At 43.5% G+C, this 21210-nt stretch overlaps 19 non-coding genes and 7 pseudogenes across 19 annotated transcripts; all 26 read left to right on the top strand.

Annotated features, from left to right (window-relative positions):
- The first annotated feature begins 119 nt into the window (after positions 1-119).
- Positions 120-238, top strand: LOC142515521 (5S ribosomal RNA). Its single transcript, XR_012811364.1, has one exon. It is a non-coding gene; the product is annotated as a 5S ribosomal RNA (ribosomal RNA).
- A 680-nt stretch (positions 239-918) lies between these two features.
- Positions 919-1037, top strand: LOC142513699 (5S ribosomal RNA). Its single transcript, XR_012809631.1, has one exon. It is a non-coding gene; the product is annotated as a 5S ribosomal RNA (ribosomal RNA).
- Positions 1038-1687: 650 nt separating this feature from the next.
- Positions 1688-1806, top strand: LOC142508181 (5S ribosomal RNA). The gene has a single exon (XR_012806408.1). It is a non-coding gene; the product is annotated as a 5S ribosomal RNA (ribosomal RNA).
- Positions 1807-2487: 681 nt separating this feature from the next.
- Positions 2488-2607, top strand: LOC142512147 (5S ribosomal RNA; annotated as a pseudogene).
- A 687-nt stretch (positions 2608-3294) lies between these two features.
- LOC142508522 (5S ribosomal RNA) lies at positions 3295-3413 on the top strand. Its single transcript, XR_012806731.1, has one exon. It is a non-coding gene; the product is annotated as a 5S ribosomal RNA (ribosomal RNA).
- A 683-nt stretch (positions 3414-4096) lies between these two features.
- On the top strand, positions 4097-4215 carry LOC142514062 (5S ribosomal RNA). The gene has a single exon (XR_012809975.1). It is a non-coding gene; the product is annotated as a 5S ribosomal RNA (ribosomal RNA).
- A 679-nt stretch (positions 4216-4894) lies between these two features.
- Positions 4895-5013, top strand: LOC142509439 (5S ribosomal RNA). The gene has a single exon (XR_012807613.1). It is a non-coding gene; the product is annotated as a 5S ribosomal RNA (ribosomal RNA).
- A 681-nt stretch (positions 5014-5694) lies between these two features.
- Positions 5695-5813, top strand: LOC142513819 (5S ribosomal RNA). The gene has a single exon (XR_012809746.1). It is a non-coding gene; the product is annotated as a 5S ribosomal RNA (ribosomal RNA).
- Positions 5814-6439: 626 nt separating this feature from the next.
- LOC142511394 (5S ribosomal RNA) lies at positions 6440-6558 on the top strand (annotated as a pseudogene).
- A 678-nt stretch (positions 6559-7236) lies between these two features.
- Positions 7237-7355, top strand: LOC142509899 (5S ribosomal RNA). Its single transcript, XR_012808045.1, has one exon. It is a non-coding gene; the product is annotated as a 5S ribosomal RNA (ribosomal RNA).
- A 671-nt stretch (positions 7356-8026) lies between these two features.
- Positions 8027-8145, top strand: LOC142510717 (5S ribosomal RNA; annotated as a pseudogene).
- Positions 8146-8752: 607 nt separating this feature from the next.
- LOC142511068 (5S ribosomal RNA) lies at positions 8753-8875 on the top strand (annotated as a pseudogene).
- Positions 8876-9557: 682 nt separating this feature from the next.
- On the top strand, positions 9558-9676 carry LOC142506441 (5S ribosomal RNA). The gene has a single exon (XR_012804735.1). It is a non-coding gene; the product is annotated as a 5S ribosomal RNA (ribosomal RNA).
- A 684-nt stretch (positions 9677-10360) lies between these two features.
- LOC142510005 (5S ribosomal RNA) lies at positions 10361-10479 on the top strand. The gene has a single exon (XR_012808147.1). It is a non-coding gene; the product is annotated as a 5S ribosomal RNA (ribosomal RNA).
- A 1015-nt stretch (positions 10480-11494) lies between these two features.
- On the top strand, positions 11495-11613 carry LOC142509688 (5S ribosomal RNA). The gene has a single exon (XR_012807849.1). It is a non-coding gene; the product is annotated as a 5S ribosomal RNA (ribosomal RNA).
- A 1016-nt stretch (positions 11614-12629) lies between these two features.
- On the top strand, positions 12630-12748 carry LOC142514796 (5S ribosomal RNA). The gene has a single exon (XR_012810673.1). It is a non-coding gene; the product is annotated as a 5S ribosomal RNA (ribosomal RNA).
- A 677-nt stretch (positions 12749-13425) lies between these two features.
- Positions 13426-13543, top strand: LOC142508883 (5S ribosomal RNA). Its single transcript, XR_012807083.1, has one exon. It is a non-coding gene; the product is annotated as a 5S ribosomal RNA (ribosomal RNA).
- Positions 13544-14219: 676 nt separating this feature from the next.
- On the top strand, positions 14220-14338 carry LOC142515548 (5S ribosomal RNA). Its single transcript, XR_012811387.1, has one exon. It is a non-coding gene; the product is annotated as a 5S ribosomal RNA (ribosomal RNA).
- Positions 14339-15020: 682 nt separating this feature from the next.
- On the top strand, positions 15021-15139 carry LOC142513818 (5S ribosomal RNA). The gene has a single exon (XR_012809745.1). It is a non-coding gene; the product is annotated as a 5S ribosomal RNA (ribosomal RNA).
- Positions 15140-15725: 586 nt separating this feature from the next.
- Positions 15726-15844, top strand: LOC142510277 (5S ribosomal RNA). The gene has a single exon (XR_012808400.1). It is a non-coding gene; the product is annotated as a 5S ribosomal RNA (ribosomal RNA).
- Positions 15845-16526: 682 nt separating this feature from the next.
- LOC142516265 (5S ribosomal RNA) lies at positions 16527-16645 on the top strand. The gene has a single exon (XR_012812068.1). It is a non-coding gene; the product is annotated as a 5S ribosomal RNA (ribosomal RNA).
- Positions 16646-17327: 682 nt separating this feature from the next.
- On the top strand, positions 17328-17446 carry LOC142507766 (5S ribosomal RNA). The gene has a single exon (XR_012806013.1). It is a non-coding gene; the product is annotated as a 5S ribosomal RNA (ribosomal RNA).
- Positions 17447-18461: 1015 nt separating this feature from the next.
- Positions 18462-18580, top strand: LOC142509845 (5S ribosomal RNA). Its single transcript, XR_012807994.1, has one exon. It is a non-coding gene; the product is annotated as a 5S ribosomal RNA (ribosomal RNA).
- Positions 18581-19264: 684 nt separating this feature from the next.
- LOC142510551 (5S ribosomal RNA) lies at positions 19265-19382 on the top strand (annotated as a pseudogene).
- Positions 19383-20067: 685 nt separating this feature from the next.
- LOC142511213 (5S ribosomal RNA) lies at positions 20068-20186 on the top strand (annotated as a pseudogene).
- A 685-nt stretch (positions 20187-20871) lies between these two features.
- On the top strand, positions 20872-20989 carry LOC142510913 (5S ribosomal RNA; annotated as a pseudogene).
- The last annotated feature ends 221 nt before the right edge of the window (positions 20990-21210 follow it).

Here is a 21210-nt window from a genome sequence, read left to right as displayed (position 1 = left end):
TCGCGCCAGAACGCTTAACTTCATGGTACTGATTGGGCGAGATCAGAGCCGCGTGTTGTCCATCGCACCCGCTCCACACGTGCTCAAGGGATATAAGAATAAAAATCGCACTCAATGTCGGGTGCGATCATACCAGCACTAATGCACCGGATCCCATCAGAACTCCGAAGTTAAGCGTCCTTGGGCGAGACCAGTACTAGAATGGGTGACCCCCTAGGAAGTCCTCGTGTTGCACCTTTTTTCGTGTTTTTCTATTTTTGATTACTTGTTGACAGATGATTTTCGGCTCAAATCATCTGAATCTCGATCGGGACCAGATAAGACGTGAAATCAACGTAGCTCGGGCACTGCCGGATTTGGACAAAATTGTATCCTAACTTGATTGTAAACGGGCAAACGAACGAGACTCATTTCTCCGCAATGAGCTGGCGAGATTTTAGCCGAATTCCTTCTCTAAGACCCTCTAATTTGCGATTTTCCGCTTCTGTTAAGCTTCCGTTTCCTCGAGAAATCTGCTTAGGAAGTCCGAAATTCGATTTCGGTTTCATTTTATCGTATCTCAGGCATAATAATAGCTTTACATTTGCTATTTTCTTCTTCTTATTTTTTTCTATTTTCTTGGAACATTTAACGATTTTTGTTGTCGTGAGCCGGTTCTGTGCGGAAGGGTATGACGTCGATTACTCCGGAGACGGTTAACTCATTAAAAACAATTATTTCAACTGTTTTATCCATAATTTACGTAAACGGTCGCGACACGAGGACTTCCCAGGGAGGTCATCCATCCTAGCTCTGCCATCGCGCCAGAACGCTTAACTTCATGGTTCTGATTGGGCGAGAGAAGTGCCGCGTGTCGTCCATCGCCGCCCGCTCCACACGTACTCGAGGGATATAAGAATAAACATCCCACTCAATGTCGGGTGCGATCATACCAGCACTAATGCATCGGATCCCATCAGAACTCCGAAGTTAAGCGTGCTTGGGCGAGAGCAGTACTAGGATGGGTGACCCCCTTTGAAGTCCTCGTGTTGCACCCCTTTTTGTGTTTTTCTATATTTGATTACTTGTTGACAGATGATTTTCGGCTCAAATCATATGAATCTCAATCGAGATCAGATAAGACATGTGAAATCAACGTAGCTCGGGCACTGCCGGATTTGAACAAAATTGTAGCCTAATTTGATTGTAAACGGGCAAACGAACGGAACTCATTACTCCGCATCGAGGTGGCGAGATTTTAGCTGAATTCCTTCTCTAAGACCCTCTAATTTGCGATTTTCGGCTTCTATTAAGCTTTCCTTTCCTCAATAAATCCGCTTAGGAAGTTCGAAATTCGATTCCGGTTCCATTTTATCGTATCCCAGGCATAATAATAGCTTTACATTCGCTATTTTCTTCTTCTTAATTTTTTTTTTATTTTCTGTGAACATTTAGCGATTTTTGTTGTTGTGAGCCGGTTCTGTGCGGAAGGGTATGACGCAGATTACTCCGCAGACGGTTAACTCATTAAAAACAATTATTTCGACTGTTTTCTCTATAATTTACGTAAACGGTCACGACACGAGTACTTCCCAAGGAGGTCACCCATCCTAGCTCTGACATCGCGCAAGAACACTTAACTTCATGATTCTCATTGGGCGAGATCAGTGCCTCGAGGGATATAAGAATAAACATCCCTCTCAATCTCGGGTGCTATCATACCATCACTAATACACCGGATCCCATCAGAACTCCGAAGTTAAGCGTGCTTTGGCGAGAGCTATACTAGGATGGGTGACCCCCTGGGAAGTCCTCGTGTTGCACCCTTTTTAGTGTTTTTCTTTTGTTGATTACATGTTGACAGACGATTTTCGGCTCAAATAATCAAAATCTTTTTCGGGACTAGAAAAGACATGTGAAATCAACGTAGCTCGGGCACTGTCGGATTTGGACAAAATTGTAGGTTAATTTGATTGTAAACGGGCAAAAGAACGAGACTCATTCTCCGCAATGAGCTGGCGAGATTTTAGCCGAATTCCTTTTCTAAGACCCTCTAATTTGCGATTTTCCGCTTCATTTAAGCTTCCATTTCCTCGAGAAATCCGCTTAGGAAGTCCGAAATTCGATTCCGGTTCCATTTTATGGTATCCCAAGCATAATAATAGCTTTACATTCCCTATTTTTTTCTTCTTATTTTTTTTATATTTTCTGGGAACATTTGGCGATTTTTGTTGTCGTGAGCCTGTTCTGAGCGGAAGGGTATTATGTAGATTACTCCGTAGACGGTTAACTCATTAAAAACAAATATTTCGACTGTTTTATCCATAATGTACGTAAACGGTCGCGACACAATGACTTCTCAGGGAGGTCACACATCCTAGCTCTGCCATCGCTCCAGAACGCTTAACTTCATGGTTCTGATTGGGCTAGAGCCGTGCCGCGTGTTGCCCATCGCCGCCCACTCCACACGTACTCGAGTGATATAAGAATAAACATCCCACTCAATGTCGGTGCTATCATTCCAGCAATAATGCACCGGATCCCATCAGAACTCCAAAGTTAAGCGTGCTTAGACGAGAGCAGTACTAGGATGGGTGACCCCCTGGGAAGTCTTGGTGTTGGCATCCCTTTTCGTGTTTTTATATTTTTGATTGATTACTTGTTGACAGAAGATTTTCGGCTCAAATCATCTGAATCTCGATCGGGACCAGATAAGACATGTTAAATCAACGTAGCTCGGTCACTGCGGGATTTGGACAAAATTGTAGCCTAATTTGATTGTAAACGGGCAAACGAACGAGACTCATTACTCCGCAACGAGCAGACGAGATTTTAGCCGAATTCCTTCTTTATGGCCTTCTAATTTGCGATTTTCCACTTCTGTTAAGCTTCCGTTTCCTCGAGAAATCCGCTTAGGAAGTTCGAAATTCGATTCCGGTTCCATTTTATCGTCTCTCTTGCATAATAATAGCTTAACATTTGCTATTTTCTTCTTCTTATTTTTTTCCTATTTTCTTGGAACATTTAGCGATTTTTGTTGTTGTAAGCCGGTTCTGTGCGTAAGGGCATTACGTAGATTAATCCGGAGACGGTTAACTCATTAAAAACAATTATTTTGACTGTTTTAGCCATAATTTACTTAAATGGTCGCGACACGAAAACTTCCCAGAGAGGTCACCCATCGTAGCTCTGCCATCGCGCCAGAACGCTTAACTTCATGGTTCTGATTGGGCGTGAGCAGTGCCGCGTGTTGTCCATCGCCGCCCGCTCCACACGTACTCGAGGGATATATTAATAAACATCCCACTCAATGTCGTGTGCGATCATACCAGCAATAATGAACCGGATCCCATCAAAACTCCGAAGTTAAGGGTGCTTGGGCGAGAGCAATACTAGGATGGGTGACCCCCTGGGAAGTCCTTGTGTTGCACCCCTTTTCGTGTTTTTCTATTTTTGATTACTTGTTGACAGACAATTTTCGGCTCAATTCTTCTGAATCTCGATCGGGACCAGATGAGACATGTGAAATCAACATAGCTCGGGCAATGCCGGATTTGGACAAAATTGTTGCCTAATTTGATGGTAAACGGGCAAACAGACGAGACTCATTACTTCGCAATGAGCTGGCGAGATTTTTGCCGAATTCCTTCTTTAAGACCTACTAATTTGCGATTTTCAGCTTCTGTTAAACTCCTGTTTCCTCGAGAAATCCACTTAGGAAGTTCTAAATTCGATTCCGGTTCCATTTTATCGTATCACAGGCATAATAATAGCTTTACATTTGCTATATTCTTCTTCTTAATTTTTTTTTCTTTTTCTGGGATCATTAAGCGATTTTTGTTGACGTGAGCCGGTGCTGTGCGGAAGGGTATGACGCCGATTACTTTGGAGACGGTTAACTCATTAAAAACAATTATTTCGACTGTTTTAGCTATAATTTACGTAAACGGTCGCGACACGAGGACTTCCCAGGGAGGTCACCCATCCTAGCTCTGCCATCGCTCCAGAACGCTTAACTTCATGGTTCTGATTGGGCGGGAGCAGTGCCGCGTGTTGTCCATCGCCGTCCGCTCCACACGTACTCGAGGATATAAGAATAAAAATCCCACTCAATGTCGGGTGCGATCGTACCAGCACTAAAGCACCGGATCCCATCAGAATTCCGAAGTGAAGCGTGCTTGGGCGAGAGCAGTACTAGGATGGGTGACCTCCTGGGAAGTCCTCGTGTTGCACACCTTTTCGTGTTTTTTTTTTGATTACTTGTTGACAGACGATTTTCGGCTCAAATCATCTGAATTTCGATCGGGACCAGATAAGACATGTGAAATCAACGTAGCTCGGGCACTGCCGGATTTGGACAAAATTGTAGCCTAATTTGATTGAAAACGGGCAAACGAACGAGATTCATTTCTCCGCAGTAAGCTGGCGTGATTTTAGCCGAATTCCTTCTCTATGACCCTCTAATTTGCAATTTTCAGCTTCTGTTAAGCTTCCGTTTCCTCGATAAATCCGCTTAGGAAGTCCGAAATTCGATTCCGGTTTCATTTTATCGTATCTCAGGCATAATAATAGCTTTACATTCGCTATTTCCTTCTTCTTATTTTTTTCTATTTTCTGGGAACATTTAACGATTTTTGTTGTCGTGAGCCGGTTCTGTGCGGAAGGGTATGACGCAGATTACTCCGGAGACGGTTAACTTATTAAAAACCATTATTTCGACTGTTTTATCCATAATTTACGTAAACGGTCGAGACACGAGGACTTCCCGGAGAGGTCACCAATCCTAGCTCTGCCATCACGCCAGAACACTTAACTTCATAGTTCTTATTGGGCGAGAGCAATGCCGCATGTTGTCCATCGCCGCCCGCTCCACACGTACTCGGGGGATATAAGAATAAACATCCCACTCAATGTCGGGTGCGATCATACTAGAATTAATGCACCGGATCCCATCAGAACTCCAAAGTTAAGTGTGCTTTGGCGAGAGCAGTACTAGGATGGGTGACCCCATAGGAAGTCCTCGTGTTGAACCCCTTTTCATGTTTTTCTATTTTTGATTACTTGTTGACAGACGATTTTCGGCTCAAATCATCTGAATCTCGATCGGTATCAGATAAGACATGTGAAATCAACGTAGCTCGGGCACTGCCAGATTTGGACAAAATTGTAGCTTAATTTGATTGTAAATGGGAAAACGAACGAATCATTACTCCGCAACGAGGTGGCGAGATTTTACCGAATTCCTTCTCTAAGACCCTCTAATTTGCGATTTTCATCTTCTGTTAAGCTCCCGTTTCCTTGAGAAATCCGCTTAGGAAGTTCTAAATTCGATTCCGGTTCCATTTTATCGTATCCCAGGCATAATAATAGCTTTACATTCGCTATATTCTTCTTCTTAATTTTTTTTCTTTTTTCTCGGAACATTAAGCGATTTTTGTTGTCGTGAGCCGGTGCTGTGCGGAAGGGTATGACGCAGATTACTCTGGAGACGGTTAACTCATTAAAAACAATTATTTCGACTGTTTTAGCTATAATTTACGTAAACGGTCGTGACACGAGGACTTCCCAGGGAGGTCACCCATCCTAGCTCTGCCATCGCGCCAGCACGCTTAACTTCATGGTTATGATTGGGCGAGAGCAGTGCCGCGTGTTGTCCATCGCCGCCCGCTCCACACGTACTCGAGGGATATAAGAATAAACATCCCACTCAATGTCGGGTGCTATCATACTAGCACTAATGCACCGGATCCCATCAGAACTCCGAAGTCAAGCGTGCTTGGGCGAGAGCAGTACTAGGATGGGTGACCCCATGGGAAGTCCTCGTGTTGCACCCCTTTTCATGTTTTTCTATTTTTGATCACTTGTTGATAGACGATTTTCGGCTCAAATCATCTGAATCTTGATCGGGATCAGATAAGAAGTGAAATCAACGTAGCTCGGGCACTGCCGGATTTGGACAAACTTGTAGCTTAATTTGATTGTAAACGGGAAAACGAACGAATCATTACTTCGCAACGAGGTGGCGAGATTTTAGCCGAATTACTTCTCTAAAACCCTCTAATTTGCTATTTTCCGCTTCTGTTAAATTTCCGTTTCCTCGAAAAATCCGCTTAGGAAGTTCGAAATTCGATTCCGGTTCCATTTTATCTTATCCTAGGCATAATAAAAGCTTTACATTCGCTCTTTTCTTCTTCTTTATTTTTTACTATTTTCTAGGAACATTTAGCGATTTTTGTTGTCGTGAGCCGGTGCTGTGCGGAAGGGTATGACGCAGATTACTCCGGAGACAGTTAACTCATTAAAAAAAATTATTTCGACAGTTGTATACATAATTTACGTAAACGGTCAGACACGAGGACTTCCAAGGAAGGTCACCCATCCTAGCTCTGCCATCGCGCCAGAACGCTTAACTTCATGGTTCTGATTGGGCGAGAGCTGTGCCGCGTGTTGTCCATCCTAGTACTGCTCTCGCCCAAGCACTAAAGCACCGGATCCCATCAGAACTCCGAAGCGAAGCGTGCTTGGGCGAGAGCAGTACTAGGATGGGTGACCCCCTGGGAAGTCCTCGTGTTGCACACCTTTTCGTGTTTTTTTTTGATTACTTGTTGACAGACGATTTTCGGCTCAAATCATCTGAATTTCGATCGGGACCAGATAAGACATGTTAAATCAACGTAGCTCGGGCACTGCCGGATTTGGACAAAATTGTAGCCTTATTTTATTGAAAACAGGCAAACGAACGAGATTCATTCCTCCGCAATAAGCTGGCGTGATTTTAGCCGAATTCCTTCTCTATGACCCTCCCATTTGCGATTTTACGCTTCTGTTAAGCTTCCGTTTCCTCGAGAAATCCGCTTAGGAAGTCCGAAATTCGATTCCGGTTTCCTTTTATCGTATCTCAGGCATAATAATAGCTTTACATTCGCTATTTCCTTCTTCTTATTTTTTTATATTTTCTGGGAACATTTAACGATTTTTGTTGTCGTGAGCCGGTTTTGTGCGGAAGGGTATGACGCAGATTACTCCGGAGACGGTTAACTTATTAAAAACCATTATTTCGACTGTTTTATCCATAATTTACGTAAACGGTCGAGACACGAGGACTTCCCGGAGAGGTCACCAATCCTAGCTCTGCCATCACGCCAGAACACTTAACTTCATGGTTCTTATTGGGCGAGAGCAATGCCGCATGGTGTCCATCGCTGCACCCTCCACACGTACTCGGGGGATATAAGAATAAACATCCCACTCAATGTTGGGTGCGATCATACAAGCACTAATGCACCGGATCCCATCAGAACTCCGAAGTTATGCGTGCTTGGTCGAGAGCAATACTATGATGGGTGACCCCCTGGGAAGTCCTCGTGTTGAACCCCTTTTCGTGTTTTTGTATTTTTGATTACTTGTTGACAGGCGTTTTTCGGCTCAAATCATCTGAATCTAGATCGGGATCACATAAGACATGTGAAATCAACATAGCTCGGGAACTGCCGGATTTGGACAAAATTGTAGCCTAATTTGATTGTAAACGGGCAAACGAACGAGACTCATTACTCCGCAACGAGGTGGCGAGATTTTAGCTGAATTCCTTCTCTAAGACCCTCTAATTTGCGATTTTCCGCTTCTGTTTCCTCGAGAAATCCTCTTAGGAAGTTCAAATTCGATTCAGGTTCAATTTTATCGTATCCCAGACATAATAATAGCTTTACATTCGCTATTTTCTTCTTCTTAATTTTTTTTCTATTTTCTGGGAACATTTAGCGATTTTTGTTGTCGTGAGCCGGTTCTGTGCGGAAGGGTATTGCGCAGATTACTCCGGAGATGGTTAACTCATTTAAAACAATTATTTCGACTATTTTATCCATAATTTACGTAAACGGTCGCGACACGAGGACTTCCTAGGGAGGTCACTCATCCTAGCTCTACCATTGCTCCAGAATGCTTAACTTCATGGTTCTGATTGGGCGAGAGCAGTGCCGCGTGTTGTCCATCGCCGCCAGCTCCACACGTACTCGAGGATATAAGAGTAAAAATCCCACTCAATGTCGGGTGTGATCATACCAGCACTAATGCACCGGATCCAATCAGAACTCCGAAGTGAAGAGTGGTTGGGCGAGAGCAGTACTAGGATGGGTGACCCCCTGGGAAGTCTTCATGTTGTTCCCCTTTTCGTGTTTTTCTATTTTTGATTACTTGTTGACAGACGATTTTCGGCTCAAATTATCTGAATCACGATCGGGACCAGATAAGACATGTGAAATCAACGTAGCTCGGACACTTCCGGATTTGGACAAAATTGTAGCCTAATTTGATTGTAAACGGGCAAACGAACAAGACTCATTACTCCGCAATGAGCTGGCGAGATTTTTGCTGAATTCCTTCCGTAAGACCCTCTAATTTGCGATTTTACGCTTCTCTTAAGCTTCTGTTTCCTCGAGAAATACATATTACTATTATTTTTTTTTCTATTTCCTGGGAACTTTAAGCGATTTTTGTTGTCGTGAGCTAGTTCTGTGCGGAAGTGTATGACGCAGATTACTCCGGAGACGATTAACTCATTAAAAACAATTATTTCGACTGTTTTAGCCATAATTTACGTAAGCGGTCGCGACACGAGGACTTTCCAGGGAGGTCACACATCCTAACTCTGCCATCGCGCCAGAACGCTTAACTTCATGGTTCTGATTGGGCAAGAGCAGTGCCGCGTGTTGTCCATCGCCGCCCGCTCCACACGTACTCGAGGGATATAAGAATAAACATCCCACTCAATATCGGGTGCGATCATACCAGCACTAAAGCACCGCATCCCATCAGAACTCCGAAGTTAAGCGTGCTTGGGTGAGAGTAGTACAAGGATGGGTGACCGGTCCCCTAGGAAGTCCTCGTGTTGCATCTCTTTTCGTGTTTATCTATTTTTGATTACTTGTTGACAGACGATTTTCGGCTCAAATCATCTGAATCTCGATCGGGACCAGATAAGACATGTGAAATCAACGTAGCTCGTGCATTGCAGGATTTGGATAAAATTGTAGCCTAATTTTATTGTAAACGGGCAAACGAACGAGACTCATGACTCCGCAATGAGCTGGCGTGATTTTAGACGAATTCCTTCTCTAAGACACTTTAATTTGCGATTTTCCGCTTCTGTTAAGCTTCCGTTTCCTCAAGAAATCCGCTTAGGAAGTCCAAAATTCGATTCTGGTTTCATTTTATCGTATCCCAGGCATAATAATAGCTTTACATTCGATATTTTCTTCTTCTTGTTTTTTTCTATTTTCTGGGAACATTTAACGATTTTTGTTGTCGTGAGCCGGTCCTGTGCGGAAGGGTATGACGTAGATTACTCCGGAGACGGTTAACTCATTAAAAACAATTATTTCGACTGTTTAAGCTATAATTGACGTAAACGGTCGCGGCACGTGGACTTCCCAGGAAGGTCACCCATCCTAGCTCTGCCATCGCGCCAGAATGCTTAAATTCATGGTTCTGATTGGGCGAGAGCAGTACCGCGTGTTGTCCATTACCGCCCGCTCCACACGTACTCGAGGGATATAAGAATAAACATCCCACTCAATGTCGGGTGCGATCATATCAGCACTAATGCACCGGATCCCATCAGGACTCCGAAGTTAAGCGTGCTTAGGCGAGACCAGTACTAGGATGGGCGACCCCCTCGGAAGTTCTCGTGTTGCACCTCTTTTCGTGTTTTTCTACTTTCGATTACTTTTTGACAGACGATTTTCGGCTCAAATCATCTGAATCTCGATCGGGACCAGATAAGACATGTGAAATCAACGTAGCTCGGGCACTGCCGGATTTGGACAAAATTGTAGGCTAATTAGATGGTAAACGAGCAAACGAACGGGACTCATTACTCCGCAATGAGATGGCGAGGTTTTAGCCGAATTCTTTCTCAAAGACCCTCTAATTTACGATTTTCCGCTTCTATTAACCTTCCGTTTTCTCGACAAATCCACTTAGGAAGTCCTAAATTCGATTCCGGTACTATTTTATCGTATCACAGGCATAATAATAGCTTTACATTCGCTATTTTCTTATTCTTATTTTTTTTTCTATTTTCTGGAAACATTTAGCGATTTTTGTTGTCGTGAGCCGGTTCTGTGCGGAAGGGTATGACGCAGATTACTTCGGAAACGGTTAACTCATTAAAAACAATTATTTCGACTATTTTCGCCATAATTTACGTAAACGGTCGCGACACAAGGACTTCCCAGGGAGGTCACCCATCCTAGCTCTGCCATCGCGCCATAACGCTTAAATTCATTGTTCTAATTGGGAGAGAGCAGTGCCACGTGTTGTCCATCGCCCCCCGCGCCGCACGTACTCGAGGGATATAAGAATAAACATCCCACTCAACGTCGGATGCGATCATACCAGCATTATTTTACCGGATCCCATCTGAACTCCGAAGTTAAGCGTGCTTTGGCGAGACCAGTACTAGGATGGGTGACCCCCTTGGAAGTCCTCATGTTGCACCCCTTTTCGTGTTTTTCTATTTTTGATGAATTGTTGACAGACGATTTTCGGCTCAAATCATCTGAATCACGATCGGGATCAGATAAGACACGTGAAATCAACGTAGCTCAGGCACTGCCGGATTTGGACAATATTGTTGCCTAATTTGTTTGTAAACGGGCAAACGAACGAGACTCATTACTCCGCAATAAGCCTGCGAGATTTCAGCCGAATTCCTTCTATAAGACCCTCTAATTTGTGATTTTCCGCTTCTGTTATACTTTCGTTTCCTCGAGAAATCCGCTTAGGAAGTCCGAAATTCAATTCCGGTTCCATTTTATCGTATCTCAGGCATAATAATAGCTTTACATTCGCTATTTTCTTCTTCTTATTTTTTTTACTATTTTCTGGGAACATTTAGCGATTTTTTTTGTCATGAGTCGGTTCTTTGCGGAAGGGTATGACGCAGATCACTCCGGACAAAATTGTAGGCTAATTTGATTGTAAACGGGCAAACGAACGGGACTCATTACTCCGCAATGAGATGGCGAGGTTTTAGCCGAAATCTTTCTATAAGACCCTCTAATTTGCGATTTTCCGCTTCTGTTAACCTTCCGTTTTCTCGACAAATCCACTTAGGAAGTCCTAAATTCGATTTCGGTTCCATTTTATCGTATCTCAGGCATAATAATAGCTTTAAATTCGCTATTTTCTTATTCTTATTTTTTTTTCTATTTTCTGGAAACATTTAGCGATTTTTGTTGTCGTGAGCCGGTTCTGTGCGGAAGGGTATGACGCAGATTACTTCGGAAACGGTTAACGCATTAAAAACAATTATTTCGACTATTTTCGCCATAATTTACGTAAACGGTCGCGACACAAGGACTTCCCAGGGAGGTCACCCATCCTAGCTCTGCCATTGCGCCATAACGCTTAAATTCATTGTTCTGATTGGGAGAGAGCAGTGCCACGTGTTGTCCATCGCCCCCCGCGCCGCACGTACTCGAGGGATATAAGAATAAACATCCCACTCAACGTTGGATGCCATCATACCAGCATTATTGCACCGGATCCCATCAGAACTCCGAAGTTAAGCGTGCTTTGGCGAGACCAGTACTAGGATGGGTGACCCCCTGGGAAGTCCTCATGTTGCACCTCTTTTCGTGTTTTTCTATTTTTTATGAATTGTTGACAGACGATTTTCGGCTCAAATCATCTGAATCACGATTGGGATCAGATAAGACACGTGAAATCAACGTAGCTCAGGCACTGCCGGATTTGGACAATATTGTTGCCTAATTTGTTTGTAAACGGGCAAACGAACGAGACTCATTACTCCGCAATAAGCCTGCGAGATTTCAGCCGAATTCCTTCTATAAAACCCTCTAATTTGTGATTTTCCGCTTCTGTTATACTTCCTTTTCCTCGAGAAATCCGGTTAGGAAGTCCGAAATTCAATTCCGGTTCCATTTTATCGTATCTCAGGCATAATAATAGCTTTACATTCGCTATTTTCTTTTTCTTATTTTTTTTACTATTTTCTGGGAACATTTAGCGATTTTTTTTTGTCGTGAGTCGGTTCTGTGCGGAAGGGTATGACGCAGATCACTCCGGACAAAATTGTAGGCTAATTTTATTGTAAACGGGCAAACGAACGGGACTCATTACTCCGCAATGAGATGGCGAGGTTTTAGCCGAAATCTTTCTATAGGACCCTCTAATTTGCGATTTTCCGCTTCTGTTAAGCTTCTGTTTCCTCGACAAATCCGCTTAGGAAGTCCTAAATTCAATTTCGGTTCCATTTTATCGTATCCCAGGCATAATAATAGCTTTACATTCGCTATTTTCTTATTCTTATTTTTTTTTCTATTTTCTGGAAACATTAAGCGATTTTTGTTGTCGTGAGCCGGTGCTGTGCGGAAGGGTATGACGCAGATTACTCTGGAGACGGTTAACTCATTAAAAACAATTATTTCGACTGTTTTAGCTATAATTTACGTAAACGGTCGCGACACGAGGACTTCCCAGGGAGGTCACCCATCCTAGCTCTGCCATCGCGCCAGAACGCTTAACTTCATGGTTATAATTGGGCGAGAGCAGTGCCGCGTGTTTTCCATCACCGCCCGCTCCACACGTACTCAAGGGATACAAGAATAAACATCCCACTCAATGTCGGGTGCTATCATACTAGCACTAATGCACCGGATCCCATCAGAACTCCGAAGTCAAGCGTGCTTGGGCGAGAGCAGTACTAGGATGGGTGACCCCATAGGAAGTCCTCGTGTTGCACCCCTTTTCATGTTTTTCTATTTTTGATCACTTGTTGACAGACGATTTTCGGCTCAAATCATCTGAATCTCGATCGGGATCAGATAAGACGTGAAATCAACGTAGCTCGGGCACTGCCGGATTTGGACAAACTTGTAGCTTAATTTGATTGTAAACGGGAAAACGAACGAATCATTACTCCGCAACGAGGTGGCGAGATTTTAGCCGAATTCCTTCTTTAAAACCCTCTAATTTGCGATTTTCCGCTTCTGTTAAATTTCCGTTTCCTCGAAAAATCCGCTTAGGAAGTTCGAAATTCGATTCCGGTTCCATTTTATCGTATCCCAGGCATAATAATAGCTTTACATTCGCTCTTTTCTTCTTTTTTATTTTTTTCTATTTCCTGGGAACATTTAGCGATTTTTGTTGTCGTGAGCCGGTGCTGTGCGGAAGGGTATGACGCAGATTACTCCAGAGACAGTTAACTCATTAAAAAAAATTATTTCGACAGTTGTATACATAATTTACGTAAACGGTCGGACACGAGGACTTCCCAGGAAGGTCTCCCATCCTAGCTCTGCCATCGCGCCAGAACGCTTAACTTCATGGTTCTGATTGGGCGGGAGCAGTGCCGCGTGTTGTCCATCGTCGTTCGCTCCACACATACTCGAGGATATAACAATAAAATTCCCACTCAATGTCGGGTGCGATCGTACCAGCACTAAAGCACCGGATCCCATCAGAACTCCGAAGTGAAGCGTGCTTTGGCGAGAGCAGTACTAGGATAGGTGACCCCTGGGAAGTCCTCGTGTTGCACATCTTTTCGTGTTTTTTTTTATTACTTGTTGACAGACGATTTTCGGCTCAAATCATCTGAATTTCGATCGGGACCAGATAAGACATGTGAAATCAACGTAGCTCGGGCACTGCCGGATTTGGACAAAATTGTAGCCTAATTTGATTGAAAACGGGCAAACGGACGAGATTCATTCCTCCGCAATAAGCCGGCGTGATTTTAGAAGAATTCCTTCTCTATGACCCTCTAATTTGCGATTTTCCGCTTCTGTTAAGCTTCCGTTTCCTCGAGAAATCCGCTTAGGAAGTCCGAAATTCGATTCCAGTTTATTTTATCGTATCTTAGGCATAATAATAGCTTTACATTCGCTTTTTCCTTCTTCTTATTTTTTTCTATTTTCTGGGAACATTTAACGATTTTTGTTGTCGTGAGCCGGTTCTGTGCGGAAGGGTATGACGCAGATTACTCCGGAGACGGTTCACTTATTAAAAACCATTATTTCGACTGTTTTATCCATAATTTACGTAAACGGTCGAGACACGAGGACTTCCCGGAGAGGTCACCAATCCTAGCTCTGCCATCACGCCAGAACACTTAACTTTATGGTTCTTATTGGGCGAGAGCAATGCCGCGTGTTGTCCATCGCCGCCCGCTCCACACGTACTCGGGGGATATAAGAATAAACATCCCACTCAATGTCGGGTGCGATCATACTAGCATTAATGCACCGGATCCCGTCAGAACTCCGAAGTTAAGCGTGCTTGGGCGAGAGCAGGACTAGGATGGGTGACCCCATGGGAAGTCCTCGTGTTGCACCCCTTTTCATGTTTTTCTATTTTTGATTACTTGTTGACAGACGATTTTCGGCTCAAATCATCTGAATCTCGATCGGGATCAGATAAGACATGTGAAATCAACGTAGCTCGGGCACTGCCAGATTTGGACAAAATTGTAGCTTAATTTGATTGTAAACGGGAAAACGAACGAATCATTACTCCGCAACGAGGTGGCGAGATTTTAGCCGAATTCCATCTCTAAGACCCTCTAATTTGCGATTTTCAGCTTTTGTTAAGCTCCCGTTTCCTCGAGAAATCCGCTTAGGAAGTTCTAAATTCGATTCCGGTTCCATTTTATCGTATCACAGGCATAATAATAGCTTTACATTCGCTATATTCTTCTTCTTAATTTTTTTTCTTTTTTCTGGAAACATTAAGCGATTTTTGTTGTCGTGAGCCGGTGCTGTGCGGAAGGGTATGACGCAGATTACTCTGGAGACGGTTAACTCATTAAAAACAATTATTTCGACTGTTTTATCTATAATTTACGTAAACGGTCGCGACACGAGGACTTCCCAGGGAGGTCACCCATCCTAGCTCTGCCATCGCGCCAGAACGCTTAACTTCATGGTTATGATTGGGCGAGAGCAGTGCCGCGTGTTGTCCATCGCCGCCCGCTCCACACGTACTCAAGGGATATAAGAATAAACATCCCACTCAATGTCGGGTGCTATCATACTAGCACTAATGCACCGGATCCCATCAGAACTCCGAAGTCAAGCGTGCTTGGGCGAGAGCAGTACTAGGATGGGTGACCCCATGGGAAGTCCTCGTGTTGCACCCCTTTTCATGTTTTTCTATTTTTGATTACTTGTTGACAGACGATTTTCGGTTCAAATCATCTGAATCTCGATCGGGCACTGCCGGATTTGGACAAAATTGTAGCCTAATTTGATTGTAAACGGGCAAACGAACGAGATTCATTACTCCGCAATGAGCTGGCGAGATTTTAGCGGCATTCCTTCTCTAAGACTCTCTAATTTGCGATTTTCCGCTTCTGTTAAGCTTCCGTTTCCTCGAGAAATCCGCTTAGGAAGTTCGAAATTCGATTTCGGTTCCATTTTATCGTATCCCAGGCATAATAACAGCTTTACATTCGCTATTTTATCTTCTTATTTTTTTTTCAATTTTCTGGGAACATTTAGCGATTTTTGTTGTCGTGAGCATGTTCTGTGCGGAAAGGTATTTCGTAGATTACTCCGGAGACGGTTAACTCACTAAAATTAATTATTTCGACTGTTTTATCCATAATTCACGTAAACGGTCGCGACATGAGGACTTCCCAGGGAGGTCAACTATCCTAACTCTACCATCGCTGCACCCTCCACACGTACTCGGGGAATATAAGAATAAACATCCCACTCAATGTCGGGTGCGATCATACCAGCACTAATGCACCGGATCCCATCAGATCTCCGAAGTTATGCGTGCTTTGTCGAGAGCAATACTATGATGGGTGACCCCCTGGGAAGTCCTCGTGTTGAACCCCTCTTCGTGTTTTTGTATTTTTGATTACTTGTTGACAGACGTTTTTCGGCTCAAATCATCTGAATCTAGATCGGGATCAGATAAGACATGTGAAATCAACGTAGCTCGGGAACTGCCAGATTTGGACAAAATTGTAGCCTAATTTGATTGTAAACGGGCAAACGAACGAGACTCATTACTCCGCAACGAGGTGGCGAGATTTTAGCTGAATTCCTTCTCTACGACCCTCTAATTTGCGATTTTCCGCTTCTGTTAAGCTTCTGTTTCCTCGAGAAATCCGCTTAGGAAGTTCAAATTCGATTCCGGTTCAATTTTATCGTATCCCAGACATAATAATAGCTTTACATTCGCTATTTTCTTCTTCTTAATTTTTTTTCTATTTTCTGGGAACATTTAGCGATTTTTGTTGTCGTGAGCCAGTGCTGTGCGGAAGGGTATGACGCAGATTACTCTGGAGACGGTTAACTCATTAAAAACAATTATTTCGACTGTTTTAGCTATAATTTACGTAAACGGTCGCGACACGAGGACTTCCCAGGGAGTTCACCCATCCTAGCTCTGCCATCGCGCCAGAACGCTTAACTTCATGGTTATGATTGGGCGAGAGCAGTGCCGCGTGTTGTCCATCGCCGCCAGCTCCACACGTACTCGAGGATATAAGAGTAAAAATCCCACTCAATGTCGGGTGCGATCATACCAGCACTAATGCACCGGATCCAATCAGAACTCCGAAGTGAAGCGTGCTTGGGCGAGAGCAGTACTAGGATGGGTGACCCCCTGGGAAGTCTTCATGTTGCACCCCTTTTCGTGTTTTTCTATTTTCGATTACTTGTTGACAGACGATTTTTGGCTCAAATTATCTTAATCACGATCGGGACAAGATAAGACATGTGAAATCAACGTAGCTTGGACACTTCCGGATTTGGACAAAATTGTAGCCTAATTTGATTGTAAACGGGCAAACGAACAAGGATCATTACTCCGCAATGAGCTGGCGAGATTTTTGCCGAATTCCTTCCGTAAGACCCTCTAATTTGCGATTTTCCGCTTCTGTTAAGCTTCTGTTTCCTCGAGAAATACGCTTAGGAAGTCTGAAATTAGATTATGGTTCCATTTTATCGTATCCCAGGCATAATAATAGCTTTACATTCGCTATTTTATTATTTTTATTTTTTTTCTATTTCCTGGGAACTTTAAGCGATTTTTGTTGTCGTGAGCTGGTTCTGTGCGGAAGGGTATGACGCAGATTACTCCGGAGACGATTAACTCATTAAAAACAATTATTTCGACTGTTTTAGCCATAATTTACGTAAGCGGTCGCGACACGAGGACTTCCCAGGGAGGTCACACATCCTAACTCTGCCATCGCTCCAGAACGCTTAACTTCATGGTTCTGATAGGGCGAGAGAAGTGCCGCGTGTTGTTTATCGCCTCCCGCTCCACACGTACTCGAAGGATATAAGAATAAACATCCACTCAATGTTGGGTGCGATCATACCAGCACTAATGCACCGGATCCCATCAGAACTCCGAAATTAAGCGTGCTTGGGAGAGAGCAGTACTAGGATGGGTGACACCCTGGGAATTCCTCGTGTTGTACCCCTTTTCGTGTTTTTCTATTTTTGATTACTTGTTGACAGACGATTTTCGGCTCAAATCATCTGAATCTCGATCGGGACCAGATAAGACATGTGAAATCAACGTAGCTCGTGCATTGCCGGATTTGGACAAAATTGTAGCCTAATTTTATTGTAAACGGGCAAACGAACGAGACTCAAGACTCCGCAATGAGCTGGCGTGATTTAAGCCGAATTCCTTCTCTAAGACACTCTAATTTGTGATTTTCCGCTTCTGTTAAACTTCCGTTTCCTCGAGAAATCCGCTTAGGAAGTCCGAAATTCAATTCCGGTTCCATTTTATCGTATCTCAGGCATAATAATAGCTCTACATTCGCTATTTTCTTCTTCTTATTTTTTTTACTATTTTCTGGGAATATTTAGCGATTTTTTTTTGTCATGACTCGGTTCTGTGCGGAAGGGTATGATGCAGATTACTCCGGACAAAATTGTAGGCTAATTTGATTGTAAACGGGCAAACGAACGGGACTCATTACTCCGCAATGAGATGGCGAGGTTTTAGCCGAAATCTTTCTATAAGACCCTCTAATTTGCGATTTTCCGCTTCTGTTAAGCTTTTGTTTCCTCGACAAATCCGCTTAGAAAGTCCTAAATTCGATTTCTGTACCATTTTATCGTATCCCAGGCATAATAATAGCTTTACATTCGCTATTTTCTTATTCTTATTTTTTTTCTATTTTCTGGAAACATTTACCGATTTTTGTTGTCGTGAGCCGGTTCTGTGCGGAAGGGTATGACGCAGATTACTCCGGAAATGGTTAACTCATTAAAAACAATTATTTCGACTGTTTTAGCTATAATTGACGTAAACGGTTGCGACACGAGGACTTCCCAGAAAGGTCACCCATCCTAGCTCTGCCATCGCACCAGAACGCTTAAATTCATGGTTCTGATTGGGCGAGAGCAGTGCCGCGTGTTGTCCATCGCCGCCCGCTCCACACGTACTCGAGGGATATAAGAATAAACATCTCACTCAATGTCGGGTGCGATCATACCAGCACTAATGCACCAGATCCCATCAGAACTCCGAGGTTAAGCGTGCTTGGGTGAGACCAGTACTAGGATGGGTGATCCACTGGGAAGTCCTCGTGTTTCAACCCTTTTCGTTTTTTTTCTTTTTTTGATTACTTGTTGACAAACAATTTTCGGCTCAAATCATCTGAATTTTGATCGGGACCCGATAAGACATGTGAAATCAACGTAGCTCGGGCACAGTCAGATTTGGACAAAATTGTAGCATAATTTGATTGTAAACGGGCAAACGAATGTGACTCATTACTCCACAATGAGATGGCGAGATTTTAGCCGAATTCCTTCTCTAAGACCATCTAATTTGCGATTTTCCGCTACTTTTAAACTTCTGTTTCCTCGAGAAATCCGTTTAGGAAGTCCGAAATTCGATTCCGGTTCCATTTTATCGTATCTCAGGCATAATAATAGCTTTGCATTCGCTATTTTCCTCTTATAATTTTTTTCCTATTTTCTTGAAACATTTAGCGATTTTTGTTGTCGTGAGCCTGTTCTGTGCGGAAGGGTATGACGCAGATTACTCCGGAGATGGTTAACTCATTAAAAACAATTATTTTGACTGTTTTAGCTATGATTTACGTAAACGGTCGCGACACGAGGACTTCCCAGGGAGGTCACCCATCCTAGCTCTGCCATCGCGCAAGAACGCTTAACTTCATGGTTCTGATAGGGCGAGAGCAGTGCCGCATGTTGTCCATCGCCGCCCGCTCCACACGTACTCGAGGGATATAAGAATAAACGTCCCACTCATTGTCGGGTGAGATCATACCAGCACTAATGCACCGTATCCCATCAGAACTCCGAAGTTAAGCGTGCGTGGGTGAGACCAGTACTAGGATGGGTGACCCCTGTGAAATCCTCGTGTTGCACCCCTTTTTCGTGTTTTTCTATTTTTGATTACTTGTTGACAGACGATTTTCGGCTCAAATCATCTGAATCACGATCGGGACCAGATAAGACATGTGAAATCAACGTAGCTCGGGCACTGCCGGGTTTGGACAAAATTGTAGGCTAATTCGATTGTAAACGGGCAAACGAACGAGACTCATCACTCCACAAAGAGCTGGCGAGATTTTAGCCAAATTCCTTCTATAAGACCCTCTAATTTGCGATTTTCCGCTTCTGTTAAACTTCCGTTTCCTCGAGAAATCCGCTTAGGAAGTTCTAAATTCGATTCCGGTTCCATTTTATCGTTTCCCAGGCATAATAATAGATTTACATTCGCTATTTTCTTCTTCTTATTTTTTTTTCTATTTTCTGGGAATATTTAGCGATTTTTGTTGTCGTGAGCCGGTTCTCTGCGGAAGGGTATGACGCAGATGACTCCGGAAACGGTTAACTCATTAAAAACAATTATTTTGACTGTTTTAACTATAATTTACGTAAATGGTCGCGACAGGAGGACTTCCGAGGGAGGTCACCCATCCTAGCTCTGCCATCGCGCCAGAACGCTTAACTTCATGGTTCTGATTGGGAAAGAGCAGTGCCGCGTGTTGTCCATCGCCGCTTGCACCACACGTACTCAAGGGATATAAGAATAAACATCCCACTCAATGTCGGGAGCGATCATACAAGCACTAATGCACCGGATCCCATCAGAACCTTGAAGTTAAGCGTGCTTGGGCGAGACCAGTAATAGGGTGGGTGATCCCCTGGGAAGTCCTCGTGTTGCACCCCTTTTCGTGTTTTTTCTATTTTTGATTACTTGTTGACAGACGATTTTCGGTTCAAATCATCTGAATCACGATCGGGACCAGATAAGACATGTGAAATCAACGTAGCTCGGGCACTGCCGGATTTGGACAAAATTGAAGCCTAATTTGATTGTAAACGGGCAAACGAACGAGACTCATTACTCCGCAATGAGCTGGCAAGATTTTAGCCGAATGCATTCTCTAAGACCCTCTAATTTGCGATTTTCCGCTTCTGTTAAAATTCTGTTTCCTCGAGAAATCCGCTTAGGAAGTCCAAAATTCGATTCCGGTTCCATTTTATCGTATCTCAGGCATAATATTAGCTTTACATTCACTATTTTCTTCTACTTATTGTTTTTACTATTTTCTGGGAACATTTAGCGATTTATTTTGTCGTGAGTCGGTTCTGTGCAGATGGGTATGACGCAGATCACTCCCGAGATGGTTAACTCATTAAAAAAAATTATTTCGACTTTTTTAGCAATAATTTAGGTAAACGGTCGAGACACGAGGACTTCACAGGGAGGTCACCCATCCTAGCCCTGCCATCGCGCCAGAACGCTTAACTTCATGGTTCTGATTGGGCGAAAGCAGCGCCGCGTGTTGTCCATCGCCGCCCGCTCCACACGTACTCGAAGGATATAAGAATAAATATTCCACTCAATGTCGGGTGCGATCATACCAGCACTAATGCAACGGATCCCATCAGAACTCCAAAGTTAAGCATGCTTGGGTGAGACCAGTACTAGATGGGTGACCACCTGGGAAATCATCGTGTTGCACCCGTTTTCGTGTTTTTCTATTTTTGATTACTTGTTGACAGACGATTTTTGGCTCAAATCATCAGAATCTCGATCGGGACAAGATAAGACATATGAATCAACGTAGCTCGGGCACTGCCGGATTTGGACAAAATTGTAGGCTAATTCGATTGTAAACGGGCAAACGAACGAGACTCATTACTCCGCAATGAGCTGGCGAGATTTTAGCCGAATTCCTTCTCTAAG

This window comes from Primulina tabacum, chromosome 10, assembly GCF_025594145.1.
Source record: "Primulina tabacum isolate GXHZ01 chromosome 10, ASM2559414v2, whole genome shotgun sequence".
NCBI classification, from domain to species: domain Eukaryota; kingdom Viridiplantae; phylum Streptophyta; class Magnoliopsida; order Lamiales; family Gesneriaceae; genus Primulina; species Primulina tabacum.
The sequence above is the reverse complement of the archived record's forward strand: the minus strand, read 5'-3'. Positions and strand labels throughout refer to the sequence as shown.